The sequence below is a fragment of the Petaurus breviceps genome, unplaced genomic scaffold (genome assembly GCF_028583685.1).
Source record: "Petaurus breviceps papuanus isolate PSGF00001 unplaced genomic scaffold, PetGlider_PUasm1.0 110, whole genome shotgun sequence".
NCBI lineage: Eukaryota > Metazoa > Chordata > Mammalia > Diprotodontia > Petauridae > Petaurus > Petaurus breviceps.
Genome location: NW_027185597.1, coordinates 3,615,442 through 3,637,305, shown reverse-complemented (window position 1 = coordinate 3,637,305; position 21,864 = coordinate 3,615,442). Strand labels below are relative to the sequence as shown.

Below are 21,864 nucleotides of genomic sequence, written 5' to 3'. Positions count from 1 at the left end.
GGGTAACCTTGGGCAAGTTACTTAACACCAATTGCCCTCCAAAAAAAGGCAAAAAACAAACAATCAAACAAAAAAGAAAATCTATCTTACTCTACAGGAAAGTAGGTGGGAAGGTGATAAGGGGAGAGGGTTTGATAGAAGGGAGGGCAAATGGGAGGAAAGGGTAATTAAAAGTAAACACTTTTGAGGAGGGACAGGGTCAAAAGAGAATAAATGGAGGGCAGGAGAGGTTGGTAGGAAATATAATTAGGTAGGAAATATAGTCACAACATGACTGTTATGGAAGTGTTTTGCATATATAATCTATATCAAATTGTTTTCTCAATTGGAGTGGGTGGAGAGGGAGGAAGGGAGATAAAATAAAACTCAAAATTTTAAAAATTTGTTAAAATTTTAAATGTTAAAAATTGTTTTATATTCAACTGGGAAATAAAACATTCAGGCAATGGGGTAAAGAAATCTATCTTGCCCTTCAAGAAAATAGAGGGGAAGGGGATAAGAGAAGGTGAAAGTGTCATAGAAGGGATGAAAGATTGGGGGAAGGAGTAATCAGAATAGATGCTGTCTTAGGGTTGGGGGAAGGGAGGGATGGAGAGAAAACATGGAACTCAAAATCTTGTGGAAATGAATGCTGAAAACTAAAAATAAATTAATTTAAAAAACCAAATTACCCTCTCCCCTGCCAGAGGAATCAGTCCTGGGAGAAACTCCTCAGATAGAAATGGCTTCAAGTGTTTACTTTATGATTAAAGGTTCAAAAGAGAGTAGCAATATTAAAAAAGACACATTCTTAAAGGTTTTTCCACCAATTTATGAACTGCCTCTTCTCCACTACTTTACATCTCAAAACTCCTTGAAATCATTTCCAACTTCTCCTTTCTTCCAGTCTCTGATAATAACATAGCTCATTCTTTCCACTGCATATAGAAAGTATGTTCTTCCAGGGGTGTGCTGGTAAATATTTAACAAGTAGCCCTCAGAAAATGCATGGCATACTTTTAGACTTAATCTTTATTATCAATATTTTTCCTTCTTTTAAAGCCTAGACAATCAAAAAACAATAAATCAAGATCTCATTTGTAGTCTGTGATGATTTCTTGAGTATAAATATTCACAATGAAAATTTAGGTCTGAGCTGGCAGAAACACATTCTTGCAACCTCTGATCTTCACATTAAAGAATTCTTAGGGGCAGCTAGATGGTGCAGTGAATAGAGCACCGACCCTGGAGTTAGGAGGACCCGAGTTCAAATCTGGCATCAGACACAACACAAAACTAGCTGTGTGACCTTGGGCAAGTAACTTAACCCCAACTGTCCTACCTTTCCCTCTCCAAAAAAAGAAAAAAAAAAGAAAAAGAATTCTTCACTTTCTTCAAGATGAAGCTCAACCATCATTTTCTCCACAAAGACTACCCTGTATGTAAATATCGTGTATTTCTATGAATTTATTTTCATTATATTTAGTTTGTATATGCTTACACAAGTTTACTTATCTTTTATAATACAATAAAGCTTCTGTGAGAATAAGTATGTTTTAATTTTTTGTCTCTATATTTTGCATTCTTAATGAAAAGACAAGAGCTGAACAGAAAATTTGACTTTCAAATACAAGAAGCAAGAGAAGCATGAGAAGGTAAACAGGAAAAAGAAGTTACAATGAATTTATTAAAGTTCAACTATTTACATTCCTACATGGAAAGATGATATTTGTAACTCATAAGACTTTCCTCAGTATGAGGATAGTTGAAGGGAATGCATACATACATTTATACATATATACATGCTTGCAAATATATCCATATATATGTTTGTATACATATATACTAGGGTAGTTTGAGGGAGAGAGAGCACAGACTATTTTGTATGTAAGTATATATATATATATATATGTGTGTGTGTATATATATACACGTGTATATATATGTGTGTGTGTATATATATATATAATGTATTTATGCAGGTGGCTATATGTGTAAATGTGTGTGTACATGTATACATAGACAGAGGGCACAGGATGAATTGAATATGAATGGATGATATCTAATAAGTAAAATTAAGTATATATAGAGAGGAATATATTGGGAGGAGAAAGGGAGAGATAGAATAGGATGAATTATCTCACATAAAAGAAGCAAGAGAGAATTATTACAATGGAGCAGAAGAGCAGGGAAGTAAAAGGGAATAAATCAACCTTACTCAGATTTGATTTGGCTTAAGGAGGGAATAACATACACACTCAACTGGGCATCCTACTTTACAGGAAAGTAGGGGGAAAGGGAGTAAGAGAGGGGATGATAGAAGTAAGGGAATATTAGGTGAGAGGGTAGTTAGAAGCAAACACTTTTGAAAAGGGACAGGATCAAAGGAGAAAACAAAATAAATGGTGGATGGGATAAGATGGAGGGAAATATAGTTAGTCTTTCACAACATGACTACTATGGAAATGTTTTGTGTAACTAAACAGTATACTCTATACTGAATTCCTTCTCTTCCTAGTCAGGGTGGGTGAGGAGGGAAGAAGGGAGAGAATCCTGAGAACTCAAAGTTTTAAAAAGAAATGTTAAAAATTGTTTTTACATGCAATCAGCAAATGATATACAGGTACTGTGGTATATAAATCCATCTTTCCCTACAGGAAAGTAAGGGGGAGATACAAAGGATATAAAAGAGAGAAGATTGGGAGAAGGGGAATTCAGATGCTTGTCATCTTGGGGTAGGAGGTAGGGGAGAGACAGAGAAAATTTGTAACTCAAAATCTCATGGAAATGAATGTTGAAAACTAAAAACTTTTTTAAATTATAAAAAAGAAAGTACTACTGTACTCATAAAGAATCCAATGAAGTTTAAAATAATGTGTTCAATTACAGACACTTGAAATACATTCCAAAATGCACTACTAGGATGTTAAAACACTTCAAAATCATAACATATGAAAACTAGTTGGGAGGAAAAATGGATGCTTAGAATACATAAAATCATTAGCTTCCATTTGCTCTAATCTAATTTTAAAGGAATTATTCTATTCAGTGAGTTTTAAAATTCCTTTTCCATCTGGGCAATTTGACTTTTTAAGACATTCTTCTACTCACTGGTTTTTTGGGCCTCTTTTGCCATTTCGGTTAGTCTATTTTTTTAAGATGTTATGTTCTTCAGTATTTTTTGGGTATCCTTTAGCAGGGTGTTCACTTGCTTTTCATGATTTTCTTGAACCATGAATCTAATTTCTCTTTCCAATTTTTCCTTCACTTCTCTTACTTGATTGTCAAAATGCTTCTTGAGCTCCTCCATGGCCTGTAACCAATTCATACTTTTCTTGGAAGCTTTTGATGCAGGAATTTTGAATTCATTGACATCTACTCCCAGGCTTTGATCACTTTTTTCTCCTATATATGATTCCATTGTCTCATTCTGATTCCACTGCTTGCTTATCTTGCTAGCCAGTTACTTGACTTTTGAGCTCTCTGATATGGTAGAACTGTGCTTCAAGAGTGGAGCAAGCTATGTCCCAAATCACTGGGGTTTTCACAAATGTTGTCAGAGGTCTGAGGAAGGCTTGGTGTGATAGACCCTTCCTGTCAGCCTTCCAGGTTTCCTTCAGTAGGAGATTTGTTTCCCTCTGTCACTTTGTGGGTTCTCTAACTCTAAAAAAAATTAGAGTAATATTTTATAGGTATTGGAGGTGGTTAGAGCTGGAGCCAAGCAGAGTTCCTGTTTTTACTCCACCAACTTGGCTCCATGGGATACATAGAATACAAAGAAGAAGAGATGGGGGATAAAGGACATAATGATCCTATCTAAAAAATTTTTTTTATAATCATGAGGTAGGATCAGACTAGCTCAGCATGAACTCAAAATACAGAATTTGGAACTATTGGTGGAAGTTTTGATGGTGTGTATTCAGTCTCATGATTAAGGTGAATAAAAAAAAAGAACTATAAAAAATGATTGCTTTCCCAAAGTAGAAAGGACTGTCATAGGATGTAGTTGGATCCTCTTTCCAAACCTTCAAATTAATCTTAAATGACCACTTGTTTGGTATTTTGTAGAATATTCTTTTTTTCTAGAGCAAGTTGGAATAAAAACTTCCTGACAGCACAGATGATTTGTGTGTGTTTACCTTTCTTCACATACACATGTAAAGCATGAGTACTTAGTCTGCATACCTATAAAAATCTCTACTTGGAGTACTAAAATTCTACCATTATTATGGTCTAAGAAAAACAATATGAAATAGTACAACACAATAAACTTGTATAAGAGCTGCTTGTTTTTACATTCATCCCTGTTTGTTTTTTAGCTCTTATACTGTGATATTACATATCTTGTTCTTCTGGTACTTCCTTACACCCTTTACACAACAGAATCATGTTTTCTCTATATATCTTTACATTCCTCATATTTGTAAATTTAATCCTATATGTTTTTTCATAACACTAACATACTGATTTTTATTTAACTACATTCCTATTGCTACATTTATGACTTATTCCAACTTTCTTGAAATCAGAAACAATACTGCTATAAAATTTTTTGAATTTACTAATTGTATTTGTTTCCTTTAGATGTTACTTTCAGATTATATCCCCACCAATAGAATCAATGTTTTATGTGTTATAATTTCCTTAAAATAATTTAATTAGCTAACTAAACAACTATTTCATATTGCCAGATTTCTTTCTGAAAAGATTCTTTTGGGTTGAGTAATGAAATTTTATATCTATGCATAACTTAAATTATCATATAGTTTTATCTCCCAATCTTTCCTCCTTCCTATTTTAGAGGCAAAGCTAGTACTTAATTCTATTAGATCTTAACAGGTATTATTAAAACAATATTTGTAATTATACTCATATAAATATGCATACATTGACTAAATAAATATAAATTTATTTCAATTTAATTGGACGCTTATTAAGTATCTGCTTTATACAAGACACTATTTTGGTACTGATGACAGGATGTCAGACACAAAATAGTCCTGATACTCAAGAAGCTTGTATACTTCAAGGGGAATATAATACATAAATAAATAATTATACAAGGTGACTTGAAGAGAGACAGAATGCTTAAAACTGTGGGAATGTGAAAATGGTTCATGGAGCATGTAGTACTTGCAGTAAAATTGAAAAAAATGTTAAAGAAAAAAATTCTCTGGGATGTAGTCATGATGGTGGAGTATAAACAGGACTTGCCTGTGGCTCCCGCTCCCACCTCCTCCAATTCATGTAAAAAATTACTCTAAACAAACTTTGGAGCTACAAAACCAACAAAATGACAGAGAGAAGCTAATTTCCCACTGACAACATTCTAGTAGACCAGCAGGAAGTGGCCAACACAGTGTGTTGGGAGACGAGCCCAGTACCATGTGTACCAGAGGTTTTAGCCTCAGGGTGGCCACAAGCAGCTAGCTGGAGGGACTTCAGATCACCAGCAGCTGTGACATTTTCCAGAATTATCCACCCATAGATGTTAAGAAAAAGTGAGAGGTCAGTGCAGTGTGGACTTTGTAAACCAGGAGTTCGGGAGTGTGGTCAGGCCTTTATCCTCTCAAGAGCAAAGTGACTGAGGGACTGTAGCCATGCAGCTGCCACCACATAGCCACTCCAGAGCTCCTGGTCTGCAGATTGTAGGGGACCAAGGAATAAGTCCAAGGTGTTAGTTGCTCTTACATCTGGATTGCAGTCTGTGGTGGATGTCTTGGGAAGTGTGATCAGTTAGGCAGAGCATGTGGAGGCTTCAGAGAGGGCATCCAATTAATAGCTCTAGCAGCTGAAAAAAAACCAGCGATTGGGACAAGCTCCTATATCTGGTAGCAGAGTTCTACTGAGGCAAAACAAACTCAAAAGTGAAGTAATTGAGGTGAAACATGAGAAAGCAAAGGAACAAAGCAAGCACAGCAATCTGACATTACACTCTTATTTTGGGGACAAAAAGGATCAAAGCATGGAACAGGAAGAAGACAGCAAAGTCATAACTCCTGCACCAAAAGCTTCCAGTAAAAGTATGAGCTGGGTACAGGCCATAGAGGAGCTTAAGAAGGATTTTGAAAACCAAATAAGTAAAGTGGAGGAAAAAATTGGGAAGAAAAATGAGAATGATTCGAGAAAATTATGAAATGGGAGTCAACAGCCTGACTGAGGAAAATAACACCTTAAAAATAAACTAACTCAAATGGCAAAAGAGGCTCAAAAAGCCAATGAGGATAAGAATACCTTAAAAACCTAAATTTGCCAGATGGAAAAAAGAATCTCAAAAGGTCACTGAAGAGAATCATTCCTTCAGAATTAGATTGGAGTAAATGGAAGCTAGTGACTTTATGAGAAATCAAGATACTATTAAACAAATCTAAACAAATGGAAAAAAATAGAAGGAAATGTTAAATATCTCATTGGAAAAACCACTGACCTGGAAAATAGATCCAGGAGAGATAATTTAAAAATTACTGGACTACCTGAAAGCCATGATCAAAAAAAGAACCTAGAAATTATCCTTCAAGAAATTCTCAAGGAAAATTGCCCTGATGTTTTAGAACCAGAGGGCAAAACAGAGGCTAAAGGAATCCACTGATCAGCTCTTGAAAAAAGATCCTAAAAAGAAAACTCCTAGGAATATTATACCCAGGTTCCAGACTTCACATATGAAGGAAATAATATTACAAGAAGTCAGAAACAAATAATTTGAATATTGTGGAAACACAGTCAAGATAACACAGTATCTGGCAGATTCTATGCTGAGTGATCAAAGGGCTTGGAATATGATATTCTGGAGGTCAAAGGAACTGGGATTAAAAACAAGAATCACCTATGCAGCAAAGCTGAGGATCATGTTTCAGGGGAAAATATGGTCATTCAATGAAATAGAGGAATTTCAGGCATCCTTTAGGAAAAAAACTGGAGTTGAATAGAAAATTTGACATTGAGATACAAGAAGCAAAAGAAGCATGAGAAGGTAAACATGGAAAAGAAATCATAAGGAAGTTATTGAAATTGAACTATATACATCCCTGCATGGAAAAATGATAATTGTAACTTATGAAACTTTTCTCAGTATGTTAATAGTTGAATGAAATATAATTGCATACACACATATGCATATGTACATATATATGTGTGTATATATATACATATATATGTATATATAGGAGGGTATGTGGGCAGAAATAGATATGTGAGTGTCTGTATATATGTGTACAAGTATACATAGACAAAGGGGACACGACCAATTTAATAGGAAAGGATGATACTTAAAAGGCAAAATTAAGAAGTAAGAGAGGAATATAATGGAGATGGGAAGAGACAGAATGGGGGGTGAATTATCTCATATAGAAGAGGCAAGGGAAAACTGTTACAATGGAGGGGAGAACAGGAAGGCAAAATGGAATGAGTCAACTTCATTCTTATTGAATTTGGCTTAGGGAGTGAATTACATACAGACTAAATTGGGTATCTCACCCTCCAGGAGATTATGGGAGAAGGGGGAGAGAGGGGGGATGATGGAAGAGAGGACAGGCTGGGAGGGGAGATATGTTGGAAGCACCCACTTTTGAAAACGGACAGGATCAAAGTAGAGAATACAACAAGTGGGTGGTCAGATAGGATGGAGGGAAATACAGTAAGGCTTTCTGGAAATGTTTTGCATAGCTACACATGTACAACCTATACTGAATTGCTTCTCTTCCCTGTAAGGGTAGGTGATGAGGGAGGAAGGGAAAGAGTCTAGAATTCAAAGTTTTAAAATCAAATGTTTAAATATATATATATATATATATATTTGCTATTTTACATGTAACTGGGAAATAAGATATACAGGCACTTGGGAAAAGAGATCCACCATGCCCTACTGGAAAGTCAGAAGTGGGTTAGGGGAGATATGGGAAAGAGAAGATTGTGGGAGGGGATATTCAATGGGAATCACTGTTTTGGGGTGGCGGGTGGGGGAAAGTCTGGAGAAAATTGCAACTCAAAATCTTGTGGAAATGAATGATGTAAATTAAAAAATAAAATAAAAAGGAAAAAAAATGCTCTGTAATTTCTAACCCTCACCCATTCAGTTACCCTCTGAAATTAAAGAAATATGTAGTTAAAATTAAGATCTTATTTCCTATGAAATGAAGATTCATTTCTTAACTTTTTATGTTTCATGTATCTCTCTGGTAGCTTGGCAGTCTTCTAAGAATAATGTTTTTAATTGAATAAAATAAAATGAATAGAAATGCAAAGGAATTCAGTTATATTAAAATTTTAATTTTTAGATTTGTCCAAAACTTTATGGAGTCTAGCTTAAGAATGATGAAAGTGTATCATTGACTACTTGTTTGTATTATGATCCCACTACTGTGAGACAATAAAGGGAAATGTGGTAGTTATTAAAACCTTTTTTTAATAGAATCTTTTGTTATCCAGTAGAGATCAAGAATGGGACACATGATAATCACTGAAGGGATTGGAAAGTTCTAAATGGAGTGCTTGGTTTGAGAAATGGGAACCTAAAAAGAAAAGTGAGGAGATGCAAAGACAAACTAAGTATTTCACAACTGAAAGACTCTTTTCTTATCCTAAATGTCCTTTTTTATTTTTGATAATGTGTGGAGGTCCAGTATTAGGTAATATGACTCTTAAGTCAACTCATTGACTTCTTCCTACCACTGCAGGGATAGATGTTGACTTGGCCCCTGCTATACTTTCTACTAAAAAGAATTTTCATTCACCTGAAAGCACCAGAGCAAAGTATTATTTTATTTTCCCAAACCCTGTGTGTCTCACATAAACTAAAATACAAATCCTCACAACAGACAAATAGATAAATGAATCTCAGACTTCTGGGTCAAAATGTTTTGTGGTACATGAATATATAATTACCTTCAAAAATTACACAACACACAACCTGTGTAGAAAAGGGAAAGGGAGTATTAAGGGAGGGAAAAGAAGGAGGGTGTGTTGTATAGATTATCACTTTCAGATTGATCCCTAAAGCTTCTTGACATAGACCCAAGCAAACCAGTGATTGACCAACACATGAAAAACATACAAAGTCATTTTCAGCATCATTCAGTCAAACTCTTGCTTCCCCTGAGCATCTCAACATCAGTGGTCAAAACTACTGGCAACTGTTGCATGATAAATTTAATTTCAGTCTGGTGCATTTTGACCTGTTTAAATCCTGTCCTGTGACTGCATATTCAGTCTCAACCTATCTGTCATGGAACTGCCTATCTTTTTATCTGTGAAAAATTCAAGGGACTAGCAATTTTGCTTAGGGAAGACTTAACTATGCACCCCAAATCATTGTGTTTCACCACTGCCAAGTGTCTCACAGTCTGCCAACACTTGACTTGTAACTTCTTTCCATCTACTAAACTCATATTCTCTCTAGTCTTATCCTGATTCAAAGATAACACAATATATATTCATAACAATCCATGTTGACATGATCAAAAGGCTGATATGATCTATGTAGTACTTCTTAAACAGTGGTTCATGACCCTATATGGAGTTCTATAACTGAATGTAGGAGTCATGAAAAATTTGCAACAGCAAAAAATTTCTAAAAGCACAATGACTAAAAATTAATTCAAAATCAAATATGCAATGAATCCAACATGCTTCTTGCAGAGCTCGATTATGTTGCATTGTGGGACTTCACTGCAGCCTTGGTTCTGAACACTCAACATATTTACTTTGTACTCTTCATGCCACCATGTCATATAAGGCTAATGGATGCTTCCAGGAAAACTTCAGCTCAGATTCAAGACTATTGTATGTTTTGAAATGCAGTATTTTTCTTTTTACTGTATATGCAAAGTTTTCTGCTCTTACAGAAATAACAGTTTAATTATAGAAAATAAAGACTTTAAAATTTCCTTCAGTATATAAGTAGCTCAGAAATATTCCTAAGCATATAAGTACCAAATCAGCAGTGGTTTTTATTGTATTAGAATATTAGAATGTGTATAATCAATCATACAAACAAGAAAACTAGTAGAAACCATATGATTATCTCAATAGATGCAAAAAAGGATTTTGACAAAATACAATATCCATTCCTATTAAAAACACTAGAAAGCATAGGAATAAATGGAGACTTCCTGAAAATAATGAGCAGCATCTACCTAAAACCATGGGGGATAAGCTAGAAGCATTTACAATAAGAATAGGGGTGAAACTAGGATGTCCACTGTCACCACTGTCCTTCAGTTTGGCACTAGAAAATTTTGCAATAGGAATTAAAGAAGAAAAAGAAATTAAAGGAATCAGATTAGATAAAGAAGAGATCAAGCTGTCACACTTTGTAGATGATATGATGATATACTTAGAGAATCAAGGGGAAAAAACTACTTGAGATAATAAATAAATTTATCAAAGTTGCAGGATATAAAATAAACCCACACAAATTCTTGCCATTCTTATATATATTCTAAAGAATCACAAGATAAATTCCATTTAAAGTTATTTTAGACATTATAACATATTTGGGAGTCTACCTACCAAAACTATATGAACTATATATATATATATATATGAACACAAATACAAGACACTTTTCACAAAAAAAAGTCAGATCTAAATAATTGGAAAAACATCAGTTGCTTATGGTTAGGCTGAGCCAATATAATAAAAAATGACAATTTTACCTAAACTAGTTTACCTGTTTTGGGCCATAACAATCAATCTAGCAAATACATTTATATATATATATATATATATATATATATACACATATATATATGTATGTATGTATGTATATATACATATACATATATTATAGAGTTAGAAAAAATAGTAACAAAATTCATCTGGAAGAACAAAAGTTTCAGAATATCAAGAGAACTAATGACAAGAAATGCTAGGGAAGGTGGACTAGCCATGACAGATTTTAATCTATATTATAAAGCAGGAGTCATCAAAACTACTTGGTACTGGCTAAGGAATACAGTAGTAGATCACTGGAGTAGATTATGAACAGAAGACCCTATAGTCACTGACTATAGCATTCTACTGTTTGATAAATCCAAAGACCCCAGCTTTTGGGATAAGAATTCAGTATTTAACAAAAACTGCTGGGAAAACTGAAAAATATATGGCAGAAATTGGGCATAGTCCAATATCTCACACTGTACATAAAAATAAAGTCTAAATGGGTTCATGATCTAGATATAAAGGCTAATACTCTAAGAAATTTGGGAGAGCAAGGAATAGTTTACCTATCAGATTTATGGAGAAGGAAGCATTGTATGACCAAACAAGAGATAGAGAACATTATAAAATATAAAATGGATAATTTTGATTATGTTAAATGGAAAAGTTTCTGTACAAAAAAAGCCAATATAACCAAGATTAAGAGGGAAGTAGAAAATTGGGACTTTTTACAATGAGGGTCTCTGATAAAGGCCTCCTTTCTAAAAAATTCAGAGAACTGAGACAAATATAAAAGAATACAAGTCATTCCCCAATTGATAAATGATAAAAGAATATGAATAGACAGTTTTCAGGGGAAGAAATGAAAGATATCTACAATCATATGAAAAAATGCTCCAATCACTAATGATAAGAAAAATGCAAATCAAAAAACTCAGAGGTACCTCACCTCACCAGTCTGATTGGCTAATACGAGAAAACAGGAAAATGATAAATATTGGAAAGGACACAGGGAAATTGGAACACTAATACATTTTTTGTGGGATTGTCAATTGAACCAACCATTCTGGAGAGCAATTTTGAACTATGCCCCCAAAACTATAAAAATGTGCATACCCTTTGTTTTAGCAGTACCACTTTCAGGGCTGTATTCCACAAAGATCATCCAAATGGGAAAGGGACTTGTTTGTACAAAAATATTTATAGCAGCTCTTTTTGTGGTGGCAAAGATTTGGAAACCAATGGGATGCCCATCAATTGGGAAATGGCTAAAGTTGTGGTATATGAATATAATGGAATACCATTTTGCTATAAGAAATGAAGAGCAGAAAGACTTCGTTAAACTGGAGAGACTTATATAAACTGATGCTGAGTGGAGGAGCAGAACCAGGAGAACATTGTACACAGTTACAGACAAATCATATGTCTGATGATTGACTTCCATAGACTGGGTTCATCTCAGCAATGCAGGGTTATAAGACAACTCCAAAGGACTCATGATGAAAAAGGCTATCCACATCCAGAGAAAGATTGGCATAGTCTGAGTGTAGTTTGAAGCAAATTATTTGCTTTCTCTCTTTTTTTGTTGTTTCTTCTTTCTCATTGTTCATTCCATTGGTAATAATACTTCTTTACAACTTGACTAATGTTTAATGTGGAGGTATTTGTAGAAACTATATCATAGAGCATGCAGGCACAGGGGTAAAAGGAGGAAGGAAATAGAGGTGGAAAACATTTGGAACCCAAAAGCTTGTGGAATTGAATGTTGTAAACTAAAAGTAAATAAATAAATAATATTTTTTAAAAAGAATGTTTGATTTTAAAATTTGCTGTCACCTTTTTTTTACAGAAATATGTTTGATGGCAACAAGTGAAGACAAAAGCCTTTAATAATATTTCTCTATCACCATTGTATATGTATGAAAGTATATACAAGAATTTTTAAAATTAAGCACAAACAATGTAATTTCAGATACTTAAGTATTTTTGAGAACTTCTTAGCATAATTTATATTTTAGGATAAAAAATTAGGTTATGGTTAAGTGCCTAAATTTAGACAGAAGCAGTAAAAATAGTGATGACAATTAGGCAGAGTTTGTTACCAGGTTGCAGTACACCAAAATTGACAAGAAAAAAGAAACATGTTTAATTATTTTTTAAATATGGATTTACTTCTGATAATGATGATGCTGCAGAAAAACCTCTGCTTAATTTCTAATGGAGTTTTGGTAGTGGAGAGCATGAAACCAACCAAAATAAAATGACCTCTTAAAAATAAGCCTTTAGTATACTGCAATAAACCAAAGGAATATTTCAAAGTACCTTTAAAATCTTCAAATAAAGAAAAAACACAATGTTGTAAGAAATTTATTACTACTAACAAAAAGTATTTACATGCCTCTTAAGAACCTTTGTATTTAATTTCCAAAATTAGAAAGCCCTACACAATAGATCTTGTATTGCATGTGGCTATTCAAATGTATGAAAAATTTCATGGGAAAAATATGGTGATAAAATTCCTTTTTCAAATGTTATTGTTTCTAAAAAGATTTCTCAAATTAGTAATCACCAGTTCCAGCAAACTATTACCAGGCTTAAGGGTAGTTCAAAGTTTGCAATTCACAGTTAGATGAAACAACTGATTTTTCTAATATGGCACAATTATTACTTTATATCAGATATGTTTATGAAAGAAGCATACATGAGTTATTGTTTTGTTGCCAATGTGGAGGGGATATGTGTGTATATACATATGCGTATATGTGCATGTGTGTATATATATCTTAAAGTAAAAAAAGACAGAAATGAAGATTTACAGTGAAAAATTGCATTGGAGTCTGTACAGACTGTTGGAGCAATGATGGGGAAAATGTAAGATTTTTAGCAAATGTTAAAGCTGGTGTGTTATATGAAAGGAGAGAAGGTTAGGACTTCCCTTGTTAAGGATGCAAGAGGTCCTAGTGACCTTTATAACACACATATGGATAAGGCATTGCTACCTACTCTGTGGCATCTAATCATGTTTTTAATATAGATGCAAAAATTTTAAATAAAACATTAGCAAAAAGACTACAGCAACTTATAATGAGAATAAAACACTTTTATCAGGTAGAATTTATTCCAGGAATGCAAGGTTGGTTCAATATTAGGAAATTCATCAGTATAATTGATCATATCAACAACAAAACTAGTAGAAACCATATGATTATCTCAATAGATGCAGAAAAGGTGTTTGACAAAATACAACACCCATTTCCATTAAAAACACTAGAAAGTATAGGAATAAATGGAGTCTTCATTAAAATAATAAGTATCATCTTTCTAAAACCATCAGCAAGTATTATATGTAATGGGGATAAGCTAGAAGCATTTACAATAAGATCAGGGGTGAAACAAGGATGTCCACTATCATCCCTCATATTTAATTTGGTACTGGAAATGTTAGCAATAGCAATAAGAGAGGAAAAAGAAATTGAAGGAATCAAATTACACAAAGAAGAGACTAAGCAATCACTCTTTGCAGATGATATAATGATATACTTAGCGAATCCTAGAGAATCAAGTAAAAACTGCTTGAGATAATAAATTTAGCAAAGTTGCAGGATATAAAATAAACCCACACTAATCCTCAAAATTCCTATGTATTTGTAACAAAATCAAATAGTAAGAGATAGAAGGAGAAATTCCATTTAAAGTTACTGTAGACATTATAAAATATTTGGGAACCTACCTACCAAAACAAACAAAGGACTTATATGAACACAACACTTTTTCCACAAATAAAGTCAGATCTAAATAATTGAAAAAAACTTCAGTTGCTCATGTCTAGGTCAAGCTAATATAATAAAAATGAAAATTTTGCCTGAATTAATTTAACTATTTAGTGCCATAACAATCAATTTACAAAAAAAATTATACAGCTGGAAAAAATAACAATATTCATTTGGAAGAACAAAAGGTCTAGAATATCAAGGGAATTGTTGAAAAGAAATATAAGGGAAGGTGGCCTAACCATACCACATTTTAATCTATATTATAAAGCAGTAGTCATCAAAACTACTTCGTACTGGCTGAGGAATAGAGTAGTGGATGAGTGGGAAAGATTAGGTACACAAGACATAGCAGTCAATAATTATAGAAATCTACTGTTTGATAAACCCAAAGACCCCAGCTTTTGGGATAAGAATTCACTATTGGACAAAAACTGCTGGGAGAACTGGAAAATAGAATGGCAGAAATTGGACACAGTCCAATATCTTACACCATATGCTGAAATTAAGTCTAAATGGGTGCACTTTTAGGCATAAGGGCTGATATTGTAAGCAATGTGGGAGAGCAAGGAATAGTTTACCTTTCAGATTTATGCAGAAGTGAAGATTTCCTGACCAAATAAGAATTAGAGGGAATTATTAAATGCAAATGGATAATTTTGATTATATAAAATTGAAAAGTTATTGTACAAAGACAGCCAATGTAACAAATATTAAGAGGGAAGTGGAAAACTGGGAAAAAAATTTTACAACCATGGTCTCTGATAAAGGCCCCATTTCTAAAATATACACAAAACAGAGTCAAATCTATTAAGAATACAAGCCATTCCCCAACTGAGAAATGGTCAATGTATATGAATAGAGGAAGAAATTAAAAATATTTCTAACATTTGAAAAAATGCTCTAAATCACTTCTTCTTAGAGAAATGGAAATGAAAACAACTCTTAGGTGCCACATCTCACCATTGGCTAAGATGACAAAAGAGGAAAATGATAAATGCTGGATAGGATATGGGAAAATTGCCACACTAATGCATTCTTGGTAGGATTGTGAACTGAACCAACCATTCTGGAGAGCAATATGGAACAATGCCCAAAGGGCTATAAATAAGCCCATACCCTTTGACCTAGCAATACCACTTCTAGGGTTTTATCCCAAAGAGATAATAGAAGTAGTAACAGGACCCATATATACAAAAATATTTATAGCAGCACTTTTTGTGGTGGCAAAGACTTGGAAATCAAGGGGATGACTATCAACTGGGGAATGGCTAAACAAGTTGTGATATATGAATGTAATGGGATACTACTATGCTGTAAAAAGGAGGAGCAAATGGACTCCATAATAACTTGAAAAGACTAATAAAAACTGATGCTGGGTGAGTGAAGAACCAGGAGAACTATGTACACAGTTTCAGACACATCATATATGTGACAACTAACTTTGATAGATTGGGCTCCTCTCAGCAATGCAAGGTTAGGAAACAACTCCAAAAGACTCATGATGGAAAGGGGTATCCACATCCAGAGAAAGAACTACAGAGTCTGAATGCAGAATGAAGGAAACTACTTGCTCTCTCTCTGTCTCTGTCTCTCTCTGTCTCTCTCTCTCTGTTTGGTTTTGTTTCTTCTTTTTAATTGTTCACTCCATTGGTTAGAATCTCTCTTTACAACTTGACTAATATTTAGTGTTAAAGTATTTGTAGATCCTATCTTTTATTGCGTGCCACCATGGGGGAAAGGGGAAGGAGAAGGAGCAGGAGAAAATTTGAAACTCATGGGACCGAGGACTGAATGTTGTAAAATAAGTAAATAAATAAATATACTTAACTTTAAAAATGTTTAAGCTTGTGGCACTGAACATATTACTTTTACTCATTGTATGATCCATTTTGAGGTGTGTGTGTGTGTGTGTGTGTGTATGCTTATATATAGCCATTTGCTTTAAAACCTTTGGAAATACATGGACTCTGATGACAAAAACTTATTACTATATGCAGGGGGTAAAAGTTATTCTCAAGAGTGGGAAGGTTCAATAGATTATTGAAATTGAAAGATGCATTTGTTTCATTTTTGACTGAGCAAAAATCCAGTTTTGTTAATTTTTATATATTAAAAATATTGTTATTTTTTCAGATGTTATTTGTATGATTTTAAAAGATATTTGTTAGATATTAAATCTATATATCTATATCTATCTAGCTATCTAGCTATCCAGCTATCTATCTATCATCTATCTATATCAATGATTGGGGCAGGGGGGTTGAAGCCTAGATGGTGGAGTAAAAGCAGGGACTTGCTTGAGCTCTCTTCCAAACCCCTCCAAAAACCTGTAAAAAAATGACTCTAAATAAATTCTAGATCAGCAGAATACAACAGAATGAAACAAATTTCCAGCCCAAAACAACCTGGAAGATCAACAGAAAATGTCTATTACACATATTTACACCATTCTAAGACAGGATGGGCTGTGCTGGCAGAGACTAGGCCCTAGGAAACCTGGAGCAGGCCTCAGGGGACTGAATCACTGGCAGCTGTAGTGGTTTTCCAGATATCTTAACCCATACACGCCAAAGGCAACTTCAAAGTCAGTGGGAAAGGTCAGTTGGACCTGGGTGAGAGAGGACTGAAGTCCAACCCCATTCCCAGGGCAGTAGCAATGGTAGTAGTGGCAGAGTTTACTTTCAGGAATCTCAGCCCACAGATGGTGGGGTGATCACATGACTGATCAGAGGGAGATTGCAGGTATCTCTTTAATGGCACTTGCTTTGCCAATGCCTGGATATGGTTCGACAATCCTGGGTGTCAGTGCTGGGGTGAGTACCCTCCACCCTGGAAGCAAAATTCTAGATTAATAAAGAGTTAAAAAGTCAAGTAAATGGCTTGAAAAATGAAACAGTGGAAAAACAAATCAAACTACAGAATGTTACTTTGGAGACAAGGACAATGAAAATATACAAACAGAAGATAACAAAGGCAAAGCTCCTACATAAAAAGTCTTGAAGAAAATATGAATTGGTCACAAGCCATGGAAGAGTAAAAACAGGATTTTGTATATCAAGTAAGAGAAGTAGAGAAAAAATGGAAAGAAATTGAAAATGATACAAGAAAATAAGGAAAAAGATGAATCAATGATTTGTTAAAGGAGACTTCAAAAATACTAAGAAATTATCACTTAAAAAAAGACTAACCCAAATGGTAAAAGAGGTCCAAAAAGCCAAAGAGGAAATAAAGGCCTTAAAAAGCAGAACTGGCCAAATGAAAAAGAGGTCCAACAGCTCATTGAAGAAAGTAATTCCTTTTTTTTTTTTTTTAAAGCAATTGGGGTTAGGTAACTTGCTCAAGGTTACACGGCCAGTTATTATTTCTGGGTGTGGTGTTGAGTATCTGAGCCCGGATTTGATCCAGGTCATCCCGACACTGGAGCCAGTGCTCTTACTTGCTGAGCCACCTGGCCGCCCAAAGAAAGTAATTCCTTAAAAATTAGAATGTAGTAAATGAAAGTCAATGAATCTATGAGAAATCAAGAAATTATAAGACAAGACCAAAAGAGAAAAATAGAAGATAATGTGAATTATCTCATTGGAAAGAGCAAGTGACCTGGAAAATAGATCCAAGAAAAAAAATTTAAAAATTATTGGACTACCTGAAAACCATAATCAAATAAAGAGCCTCAACATCATATTTCAAGAGGGGCAGCTAGGTGGCACAGTGAATAGAGCACCAGTCCTGGAGTCAGGAGGACCTGAGTCCAAATCTGGGCTCAGAAACTTAACACACACACACACAAGACTAGCCATGTGAACTTGGGCAAGTCACTTAACCTCAATTGCCCTACAAAGAGCAAAAAAAAAAAACCCAACATATTTCAAGAAATTGTCAAAGGAAACTTCCCTGATATCTAGAACAAGAAAGTAAAATAGAAAATGAAAGAATCCACTGATCACCTCCTGAAAGAGGTTCCAAAAGGAAAACTCCTAGAAATATTATAGCCAATTTTCGAGTTCTGAGGTTAAAGAGAAAATAGCATAAGCAGTCATTAAGGAGCTGGTAAAGAATCATGGAAACACAAACAGAAGAACTCAAGATTTAGCAACTTCTACATTGGGGATTGAATGGGTGAAAATATGGTGTTCTGGAGGTCAAAGGAGCTAGGATTAAAACCAAGAATCACCTACCCAACAAAACTGAGTATAATCCTTAAGGGGGGAAAATGGAAATTCAATGAAATAGAAGATTTTCAAACATTCTTGATGAAAAGACCAGAGCTGAATAAAAAATTGACTTTCAAATACAAGACTCAAGAGAAACATGAGGGGTGGCCAGGTGGCTCAGTGAGTAATTGTACCAGCTCCAGTGTTGGGATGACCTGGGGATCAAATCTTGGCTCAGATACTTAGCATCACACCCAGAAATAACTGGCCGTGTAACCTTCAGCAAGTTACTTAACCCTGATTGCTTTAAAAAAAAGAGAGAGAAACATGAAAATGTAAACAGGAATGACAAATCATAAGGGACTTATAAAAGGTGAACTGTTTACCTTCCTACATGGAAAAATGATATTTGTGACCCATGTGTATTATCAGTCATGGAAGCACACCTGATGAATGTTGCTGTGAATAATCTCAAGAACCTACTCACACAGTACAATGACCTGTCTATTTATTCAGTGATAAACTAAAGAAAAACATTTATAACAACATCTTTAAGCAAAATATGTCAGGTATATATCATTACACCAAGGATGTCTTATGGCAAATAGCATATATAACTGTATTCAGTAGCATTTCCCAAAATACTTGTTTGCACAATCAAGAGGTCCCAGCCTAGGGTCTTCCCTATCACAACACATCCTTAACAGGGAGCAGAAAATAAAAATACAAAAAACATACACTCCTAGGTCACAGTAAGTCACAATTTTCTCAATAAAGACACAGTGTTCAAGTAAAATCCTCTGTCATCTTGACTCAAGGCTGACTTCCAAACCCCATAGCTCCTCCTCCCAACCACTCCCAGTTCTTGCCTAGGTTCACACACAGGCAGGTCTATTCTCTTGCTCCTTGTCTCAGCTCACAGGGACTTTTCCACTCCAGGCTCTACTGCTTCTGCCTGATATCAGCCTCCAGAGGTTCTTGCCCACAGCTTCTGTTTCTAGTGAAACAAAGCTTAACAGGGGTACAACTTTGACACACATTACCGGCACCATCATCTCAATTCACTTTAACAGCTCTTAAAAGGGGCTTAAGCTAATCCTCTTCCCTGTGGGTGGATCACTGCTCTTCAGCTCAATTCACTGTTAAAGACCAACAGACAGGGCTTCTATCTGAGAAATTAACATAGATCAACAGATGGAGCACCAACAGCACAAACATTCTTTCTTTTAGGCTTCCCCACAAGTCAAGTTCCCCTAGCCTGCTCATGCTTGCTTCTCTCTCTCAGCTCTGCTCCTTTCTCTACTCTCTACTCTCCCTCCAAGCAATGCAATATATCCTCTTTTCAATCAAATACTTTTTTCTTTTGCTTTTTGGAGGTGTAATATGGGTTAAGTGACTGGCCCTAGGTCACATGAATAGTAAGTGATAAGTGTGAGGTCCTCTGACTTGAATTTGAATTCAGGTCCTCTTGACTCCAGGGATGGTGCTCTATTCACTGTGCAACCTATCTGCCCCCCAATCAAAGACTCTTGATTCAATCAAAGGCAAGACTTAATCAAGGGCAGTTCTCTGGCTAAAACTCAACCCAGAAAATAGCAAGAAATCCTACTTTGCTTGCTGTTACATCATGGGACCATCAGTATTAGTGTATTTAGAGGGAACACACACACATGTGTGTATGTGTGTGTGTGTGTGCACATTTGTATTGACAGAGGGCACAGGGTGAGTTGAATATGAAGGTATGATATCTAAAAATAAAATTAAGGGTGAGAGAGGAATGTGCTGGGAGAAGGAGAAAGGGAGAGGTAGAATGGGATAAATTATCTCACATAAAAGAAGCAAGAAAAATTTTTACAGTAGAAGTGAACAGGGGGGAGGTGAGAAGGAATGAATGAACCATACTTAGATGTGCCTTAAGGAAGGAATAGCATGGACACTCAATGGGTATAGAAATCTATCTGACTCTACATGAAATTGTGGGGGGGAGAATTAAGGGGGGGAATAGAAGGGAGGGCAGATTTGCGGAGTGGGTATCAGAAGCAAACACTTTTGGGGAGGGACAGGGTCAGAACAGAGAATAAAAAAATGAAGAGGCATGGTATGAAGGCAAATATAGGTTGTCTCACAACATGACTATTATGGAAGTGTTTTCCATGACTACACATGCATAACCTATATTGAATTGCTTGCCTTCTCAATGAGAGTAGGTGGGGAGGGAGGAAAGGAGAGAATTTTGAACTCAAATTTTAAAAACTGTTTTAAAATGCATCTGGGAAATAAGATATATAGGAAATGGAGTAGAGAAATCTATCTTGACCCACAGCAAAATATAAGGGAAGGGGATAAGAGAAGAAGTGGGGGTGATGCAAGGGAGGGCAGATTGGGGGAAGAAATCATCAGGATGGATGTTATCTTGGGGTGAGGGAGGGGAAAGATGGGGAGAAAATTTGGAACTAAAAATCTTGTGGAAGTGAATGTTGAAAACTACAAATGAATTCATTTATAAATAGAAAAAAATACTAAATGATTTAAACATGTGACTTCAAGGAAAAAAGGTAACATATTTATGTTAAAAGATAAAATTCAACAATTTACTGAAAAAACATATGGAACAATAGGGTGGAAAATGGTTCTTTAGAAATGTTTACAGCTACAGATGTTCTTATAATTGAAAATGACCTTCTCAAAGATTTATTTGTATGAGTTATAATTGATCATCTCAAGTGCCTAGAGGTACTGTTTCAAAAATACTTCCCTTCAAATTTTAAATCTAAAAAACTTGAGTTAGGTTCATAAACCATTCTCAATTGAAATTCTAAAAAAAATATATCAGTCATCTGCCACTAAAAGTTCATGAAGCATGCCAACCTATCACGTGACAGAGGTTTGAAACCTGAGTTTCTAAAAAAAATTGGTAAACGTCTTTTGGCTTGGGATTAGGACCAAATTCCCAACAATTTCTAGAATGGCCCTTAACATACTTCTTCCATTTTGTACTATGTATTTATGCAAAGTGGCATTCTCAGTACTAACAATTATAAAATCAAAGTATCATTCTAAAAACATTGAAAATGTTCTATGTCCTACAGCATCAAATGTCCTGACAAGAATTGTCTTTAAAAAAATAAACAAGCACATACATTTCATTAGTTTGGAAATTTGCTTTCATCTTTAATAAATTGCAAAACTATATGTATACCAAAATCACTTTAAAATAAATTTTTTCATGATTTATTATTAATAAATGTTTGCTTGGTATACCTATTTTATATGCCTATAAACTCCTGGTCATCTAAAAATTTCTT

The 21,864-nt window shown here is 34.7% G+C and overlaps 1 protein-coding gene and 1 non-coding gene across 2 annotated transcripts in view; one reads left to right on the top strand and one right to left on the bottom strand.

Annotated features, from left to right (window-relative positions):
- LOC138156879 (contactin-associated protein-like 2) overlaps nucleotides 1-21,864 on the bottom strand; it is a 2,167,135-nt gene that overhangs the window by 1,853,976 nt on the left and 291,295 nt on the right. The gene's annotated exons all lie outside the window — the stretch shown is intronic.
- On the top strand, nucleotides 13,537-13,664 carry LOC138156895 (U6atac minor spliceosomal RNA). Its single transcript, XR_011167246.1, has one exon. It is a non-coding gene; the product is annotated as a U6atac minor spliceosomal RNA (small nuclear RNA).